Source organism: Myotis nattereri, assembly GCF_964212035.1.
Source record: "Myotis nattereri genome assembly, chromosome: 11".
NCBI classification, from domain to species: domain Eukaryota; kingdom Metazoa; phylum Chordata; class Mammalia; order Chiroptera; family Vespertilionidae; genus Myotis; species Myotis nattereri.
This window is the reverse complement of record NC_138086.1, coordinates 11,292,388-11,301,086: the sequence shown is the minus strand read 5'-3', so window position 1 is coordinate 11,301,086 and position 8,699 is coordinate 11,292,388.

The following is an 8,699-nucleotide window of genomic DNA, read 5'->3' as shown; positions in this document are numbered from 1 at the left end:
CCCCGATCAGTATGTGTGCGGGAGGCAACCAATTGATGTGTCTCTTTCCCATCGATGTTTCTCGCTGTCTCTCCCCTCCCTTCCACTCTCTCTAAAAATCAATGGAGAAAATACCCTCAGGTGGGGATTAACAACAACAAAAAATTTTTGAGTGAATAAATTGGTTTTATCACAGTGCAACCAGGGTCTCTCATTTAAATTCATTTATACAAGAAGACAAGAATGGAGGTTGGGGACCGCCCTCTTCCTCTGGCTCAGGGAGCTGTCCACTAACCTTGGCGGGAGTCTAGGGGCAGCCTGTAGCACCTCCTCACCAGATAGCAATTTCTTTTTCTTTTTTGGTCCTCTCAATTATAGGAAGTTGGGGGGTGGGGTGGGAAATGGGGACTAGGTGGTCAGTGGAAGTCACATCTGCAATGTTCCAGCCAAGATGGAAAAGGGAGAGGTAGAACTTGAGGCCATTGTTCCCCATTCTAACTTTCCTGCCTCACCGTCGCCTTTTTTAACCAGTCCCCTGACTTTCTGAAAACCATCAGTCTGTTCTCTGTATCTATGAATCTACATACAAGCGATATCATATGGTATTTGTCTTTCTCTGACTTATTTCGCAGAGCATAATACCCTTCAGGTCTACCCATATTGTCGCAAATGGTAAGATTTCATTTTTCATGGCCAAGTAATATTTCATTGTGTGTGTGTGTGTGTGTGTGTGTGTGTGTATATATATATATATATATATATATATATATATATATATACCACCACTTTAATATTCATGTTTCTATTTATGAGCACGTGGGGTGCTTCCATATCTTGGCTATTGGAAGTAATGCTACAGTGAACGTAGGGGTACACATATTCTTTCAAGTTAGTGTTTTGGTTTTCTTACGTTATATACTCAGAAGTGGAATCCCTGGGTCAAGGCAGTTCCATTTTTAATTATTTGAGGAACCTCCATACTGTTTTCCATAGTGGTTGCACTAATTTGCATTCCCACCAACAGTACACAAGGATTCCCTTTTCTCCACATCCTCACCAACACTTGATATTTGTGGATTAGAGGCCTGGTGCACAAAATTCATGCATGGGTGGGCTCCCTAGGCCTGGTAAGCGATCAGGGCCAATTGGGGCAGGCTGATCAGGGCCAGGCTAGAGAGGAGGCGATGGTTGCTGGGCCAGGCACGGAAGGAAGGAATGCTGGATGCTGACGCCGCAATTGTCGGTGCCCCGCCACTGCACAGTTCCTGCCTCCCCCGCTCCTCCTTCCCTCGCTGCTGCACCACCACCCCGGCGGGCAGGCAGTGGGCTGGTCGGGGCCTGTCGGCCAGGGGGGACGGACGGTGCATGGGAGGTTGGCCGCCAGCCTTGAGGAGGGAGTCGGCCCTCAGCCCCCCTGGGAAAGGGGCCATGTTGGTTGCCACCCACCTCCAGTTCCCCGTCCCAGCCTGGGCCTGCCGGCTGTGGGGAGGGACCAGGGGAGGTTGGCAGGCCAGTGGAGGTTGGCTGTGGAAGTGCACTGACCACCAGGGGGCAGCTCCTGCATTGAGCGTCTGCCCCCTGGTGGTCAGTGCATGTCATAGCGACCGGTCGTTCTGGTCGTCCCAGTTATATATATATTTGAGCATAAGGGAGAAAGCACAGAGAAAAGGAAGGTCCCATGAACTGGCTCAAGGACTGGCTCTGCTCAGCTGCTTTTATAAGCTGAGTGTAAAGCGGGCTTGTGCAAAACGGCAGGCCTTTTTAAAAAGGTAGGCGTGCAGACTTCCAGTTCAGCGGGGTGGGGGGGGGGGGGGGGGACGACGACTTCCTTTTCCAGCTGTGTTGCCTGGTAACTGGGGTTGTGCCTGCGCTGTGGGGGCAAGATGTCAGACCAATAATCATTACCGCCACCCTAAGGTCCTATAACAGTCAAACCTTGATCAACTGTGCATGAGGGTCAGTAGTTTATGCAGGAAGAAGGAGCTAAAATCTGCTTCCTCTGTGTTTTTGAGTAGGGAGTGGAGGGGTGGTGACATTTTTGCTTGCGCTCCTCCTGATCACCTGGTCTTAACTTGGCTTCCTGGCCCACTTGGTATGTTCTATTCCTGGGCCTAAGTCCTATGCTGTCTCACTTCTTAATTTACAAGTTACCTCTTCAGAGAGACCCTTCCCCTGTTCTGTTTCATTCATACACTTACCGCCCTCTGGCATTTCCTTGTTGACTTGCTCAGTGCCTGTCCTTCTCCTAGTGAAACCAGACAACGAGTCCGTTACTGCCAGTTGCCAAGTCAATAAGCAGAGACAAAGTTGACTTTTCATGGGTGTTTATTAATCAGATAGCTGGCAATCTGAGCGAGCAGCAGGTATTAGCACCTTGGAAAACTGCTCTGCCATTTCCTTTCAAACAAATGTTTATATAAGATTAGTGGGTGGGGGGAAAAAATCTACAGTTAGTTCCCAGGGTTTGCCTTCTTTCATTGTCCTTGCAAAGATCAGCCCCAAACACTGTCTCCCTTCAGATAGGCCCTGCCCTTGATCTGGGCTCTGGCTGCCTTATCTGTAGGGCCTGTTCTCCTTCTCGGAACACACCCGTCACTTTCCTGGGGGCTGTAAGAAAATCTCTCCATGATATCAAAACAGCTAAACCCTTTCCAAACAACTTAGCCTGTTGCTGGAACCAGACAGCAGTCATCATTTACAAAAGAAAAGGTTAAATGAATGGTGGAGTGGGTCACAATCCCCAGTTACACTGGAAGTGGGCACTTTCACTGTCAGATTCACAGGCACACTCCCAAGTGCCTAAAACTGTGTCTGGTCCTGGAAGGAGTTGGAGAAGACTTCGTAAAATAAATAAATTCTGATAAAAAAAAAAAACCCACACAACAATACAATTTAACCCCAACAGCCAGGTTCTATACAATATTTTTTCTATAAAGTATGTCTAGCCTGGCCGATGTGGCTCAGTGGTTGAGCGTCCACCTTTGAACCAGGAGGTCATGGTTCGATTCTCAGTCAGGGCACATGCCTGGATTATGGGTTGGATCCTCAGTGTGGGGCGTGCAGGAGGCAGTCGATCAATGATGCTCTCTCCCTCTCCCTTCCTCTCTGATATAAATAAAAATATATTTTAAAAAACATATTTAAGAATATGCCTAAGTATTACCCAGATTAGGAGACACTAGATTATAGGGGCCATGAACTCTCTTAAACTGTATGAAGTATGTGTGTGTTGAGAGAGGTTGGTAGGCATGAACGTGCAGGCCCACATGCATTTTTCTGAGAAGATGCATCCTAGCTTTTTTCAGGTTTTCAAATGACTCCCTAACTTCAAAAATCGTTACAAAACACTGTGCTACTGGCTTGAATATACCGAAAATTTTCTACAAGTGTTAGTGGGCACTACCCTAATTTATTACTAAATATTTCTACATTAAAAAAAAAAGAGAGAGAAATATATGTATATTTCCACATCATAAGGACTCTTTCTTAGGATGCTAACTATGAAAAGTTTCCTTCCTGGTATCAGCAGTGTCCTTCCACCGAGTAACGGCCCGGTCATAAAAAGCCCATGCCCCCCCCCCCCCCCCCAGCTGTGGTCGCGCATAGCCTGGTGACCTCATTCCAGCCTGCCCACGTGTCTGGGGCTGTCATTAGCTGAAGTGAGAACAGGGGCATCTGCTGGCTCCTCTCAGCAACTGCCACGCGGACCGTTTCTCTGGTGGCAATTTCCTCACTCAAATACTTGCTCAGAAACACAAACTGCTTTTCCTTTCCGGTAGGATTTGGAAAGGCCCAGTAAGACACATAGTGATAACATTTCTGCCCACAAAAGACGCCAACCACGAAACTGAAAAACAAAATGCACCCAGCGCACTGGATGTTCCGCTCTAGCTTCAGCCATGGAAAATACATGGTAGAAAAGCACGTGTTATCTATGGGATGAAATATTCCTTGAAAATCAAACAACAGCCGAGACCAGTTTGGCTCAGTGGATAGAGCGTCGGCCTGAGGACTGAGAGGTCCCGGGTTCGATTCCGGTCAGGGGCATGTACCTGGGTTGCGGGCACATCCCCAGTGGGAGGTGTGCAGGAGGCAGCTGATCGACGTTTCTCTCTCATCGATGTTTCTAACTCTCTATCTCTCTCCCTTCCTCTCTGTAAAAAATCAATAAAAATATATATATATATATATAAAAAGAAAATCTCTCTTGATTGAAAAAAAAAAAAAGAAAGAAAAAGAAAATCAAGCAACAAAAAATGCAATGGCGGAGGGGCAAGATGGCTGTGGTGTAACAGGAGGCTGAGTGCCCTTGCTCCCAGCCACTGACTGGATTTACAGGTAAAATACTACGTGGTGAGCTTGAAGGAACAAGAGGAATGTTAGGAAATATTCTGTCTAAGGAGCACTGAAGAAACAATGCAGAGATTGGAAAGAAAGGGGTGGGGGCAGCTGGTTTGGCTCAGTGGGTAGAGCATCAGCCTGGGGACTGAAGGGTCCTGGGTTTGATTCGAGTCAAGGGCACATGGCTGGGTTGCAGGGTCAGTCCTCAATAGGGGGGCATACAGGAGGCAGCCAATCAATGATTCTCTCTCATCATTGGTGTTCCTATCTCTCTCCCTCTCCCTCTCTGAAGTCAATAAAAATAAATAAATAAATAAATAAATAAATAAATAAATAAATAAATAAATGACAATGAGTTACCACTTCACACCTACCAGAATAACTATCACAACAAATTAACAAATGACAGCAATATGCTAGGGAAGGAAAAGTCACCCTTTGGGGGAGGGAGGATGTCCCACCTACAATTATTGTACCTGGATTGGCACCTGAGGCTCTCCACCCTGGTGACTTTTTGCACTCGGCCCATTGTCCTTGCTCTGCTCATGTCTGTCTAACTGCCTACCACAGTAACACCCATTACGAACAGAAAATTTCCAATACTGGACAAGGAAGGATGTGAGGGGAATAAGCATCCCAGCCAACAAAAAACCCTTTATGTGTATTATCATAATTTGTTATTAAGCCAATGACATGCTTTTCTTCTTCATCCACTGTCACTGTACATTATGATATGTTTGGCCAGGTGCACTAAGGTTCTCCACTATTTCATTATCATAATTGATCATCAGAATATCATTGTCTAGCAGGTGGGAAAGATTAGCAGGTACCCAAGTTAAAGTTTTCATACCTAATAAAGGGAGTGCTGGGGAACCATAAGGAGGACAATAACAACATAAACCATCTTATGTACATCCAGTCAAGAACAATTAGGTGATATAAGGTTTGAGCAGCAGCCACTTGTGAGCATCCTGGCCCTGTTGACATCTTGGGATAGTGTCTGCCTCCGTGGACTGCAGCTTCTCACCCTTGAAAAGTCTTTGATGGCCACTGCAGGTGGATGCAAGTGTTAGAGACCGGGCAGGTGTCCATCGCCATTAGGCACCTGATAAGGTAAGGTCCCTTGCAACAATGTTGGAGAGGGTCTTGAATTAATGTCTTTCCCAATGGACAAAAATTTTCTGGTTGTTAAGTCCTGGTCTTTGAAGTCTTTGTCTCCTGGGAGTACTGTGAAATGATTGTTACTAATTTATGTCAGGGACTTAGGAGCCATGAGATCTGCTTCAGTTTTCTCAGGTTAAATTATTGTGCTGTAGGTGCTTGTTAGACATTAGGAAAATGAGCCATTTATCAAATAAGTTGCATTTTTTCTCCTGTGGGTGGTTTGTCTTTGCTTAAAGCATTTTAAACCATATAGAAAATCTTGATTTTTATGAAGTCGAATACATTAATATTTATTGTATGGACTCTGAGGAGAGAGTTTTGTCTTAGAAAGGTAATATAATATTCTCAAAATTATTTAAAAATTGTTACCATGATTTCTTCAAGAACTTCTTTAATATGCTAATATAGTGGGCTACATTATTAAACTGGCTAACAAGGAACAATTATTGTAGTCCCGTGATAAATTCTACTTGGTCATAATGTAGTATATTTTGGTTATTACTGTATTAAAATTTTTTGCTCTTAACTTTACTGGGAATTTTCAATAGTTTTTCCTTTTTTTGGTGCTATTCTTATTTAAGGTTATGCTAGTTTTATATAATAAATTTCCATCTTTTTCTGCCATCTAGGATAATTTCTATAACAGAAATACGGCATATGGAAAGTTTGATAACATTTACTGTAAAATACGGGTCTAATGATTTGCATAAGTTGTATATCTTAATTTGCAAAATATATCATACATAGAAAAACAGAATATTGTAACAAATACCTCTATACCCGTCACCCATTTTATGTATTTTTAAAATATATATGTATGTATATATAAATATTTTAAAATATATTTTTGTTGATTTCAAAGAGGAAGGGAGAGGGAGAGAAACAGCAATAAGAATCATTGATTGATTGCCTCCTGCAGATCCCCCACTGGGAATCCAGCCCATAACCCGGGTGTGTGCCCTGACTGGGAACCGAACTGTGACCTCCTGGTTCATAGGTTGATGCTCAACCACTGAGCCACGCCGGCTGGGCAACCTATCACCCATTTTAAGAAATACATTATTTATTAAGAGAGAGAAAGGAGAGAGGTAGAGGGGGGAGAGAGAGAGAGATTTGTTGTTCCACTTATTCATGATTCATTGGTTGATTCTGGTATGAACCCTAACCTTGGCATACCAGGATGACACCCAGCCAACTGAACTACCCTGGCAGGACAAGAAACACGTTCTTACAGATACAGTTGGATCCCTCTAAACTGTTCCCCAATCCCATTCCTCTGTGTTCCTCCCCACACATATACTATCCTGATTTTTAAGAAACTCCATCGCATGGCTTATACATTTGCTATTATTAAAATTACAACATTTACTCAAAACATTATACTGTACTTACCTTTTTGCAACTTGCTTTTTCTTTTTTAACCTTATTTATTTGTTGATTTTAGAGAGAGAGGGAGAGGAGAGAAAGAAACACTGATTTGTTGTTCCACTTATTTATGCATCAATGGCTGATTCTTGTATGCGCCCTGACTGGCATCAAACCCACAATGCTGGTGTGTCAGGACGTTGCTCTAACCAACTGAGCTATCTGGCTGGGGTTCTGCAACTTGTTTTTCCTCTCTCAATATTTATAGTATGTTGTTACATGAAGCCCCAGATCATGAGTTTTTTTAAATATGTTTTTATTTATTTCCGAGAGGAAGGGAGAGGAAGAGAGAGACAGAAACATCAATGATGAGAGGGAATCATTGACTGGCTGCCTCCTGCACATTGGACGGAGCCTGCAATCCAGGTATGTACCCTTGACCAGAACCAAACCTGGGACCCTTCGGTCCGCAGGCCAACATTCCACCCACTGAGCCAAACCGGCTAGGGCCAGATCATGAGTTTTTAAAAGGTGAATGCTGCTGGGCTGGTGTGGTTCAGTGGTTTGAGTGTCAACCTATGAACCAGGAAGTCACGGTTCGATTCTCTGTCAGGGCACATGCCCGGCTGTGGCCCCGATTCCTGGTGGGGGTGTGTGCAAGAGGCAGCCTATCGACAATTCTCTGTCATCACTGATGTTTCTGCCTCTTTCTCCCTCTCTGAAATACATTTAAAAAAATATTTTTTAAAAGGTGCTGGCTATCCAATGTTAACATTGTTAGATACTGTTGATGGATATTTACATTGGCTTAGGTTTTTGACATAAGTCTCTGGCATAATATTTCTTTTGTCTCTCTCTGCCATAAACCCCATCGTAAGGGGAGAATGAGTGCACGTGAGCATTTAAAAAATGTTTTCTTTTTTCTTCAGTTGAGAGCCTTTCAGTGTCCTGGAGCAGCGACCTTCTGTTCTCCTGTGCATTCTAAAAGCACTGGTCTTGCCCAAGTGTCTAATTTATTCCCAAGAGAGCTACAGAGCCTTCATACTTTTCTTTGGTGCTAGAGGCCCGATGCTCGAAATTCGTGCAAGGGGCTTGGCCCCTGCCGCAGCTTCGTCCGGTCTAATTAGCATATTACGCTTTTATTATTATAGATACTTTTGGGAAACGAGAGGCAAGCTCTAGTCTTCAGGTAGAAGTCTGGAGTCTGGAGAGAGCTGCATCCGTGCTTAGATTCTGCTATGTCAGCAAGTTAGCAGCATAAAACTTAAAGAGGAAAGAAGTGATTTTTACTGTTTAGTAAAGACTTTAGGGGTTTGGGTTGGTATCCTTTTCATAAGAGAGCTCCTTGGATATTTATTGGGTTTATGAGCTGGGTATTTTACAAATCCCCCCTCCCCCACCCCAACCCCCCTCATCTTCTTAGACATACCACATTTGTTTCCTTAAGTATTCTATTACCGAGCTTTAACTTCATGGACTCCTTCCTTCAAGCTAACAAATGAAGACTTTTTAGAATGAATAGCTGAAATGACATGTGATATGTATACTTTTAACCCACTGTATGCCACAAGCATCTGTAGACACAGCGGCAGACCTTCCCCACAAGCCATGCGCATCTATATAAAAAAAATGTTTTCCCTAAGTGGCAGCTTTGACCAACTTTAAAATCATTTTTCATGAGAATTTTCAGCTGAAAATATTCAAGAACACCCGAACTGTGAGTAATATATTTATAATATTCATTGCAAATTGGTTTTTAAAATTAAATTCAAAGTATTGTGGCGTGTGGGGGTAGTTTCCATTTTGGATGTGTGGCAGTTAACTGGTCAATCTATGTCTAACATTGCAAT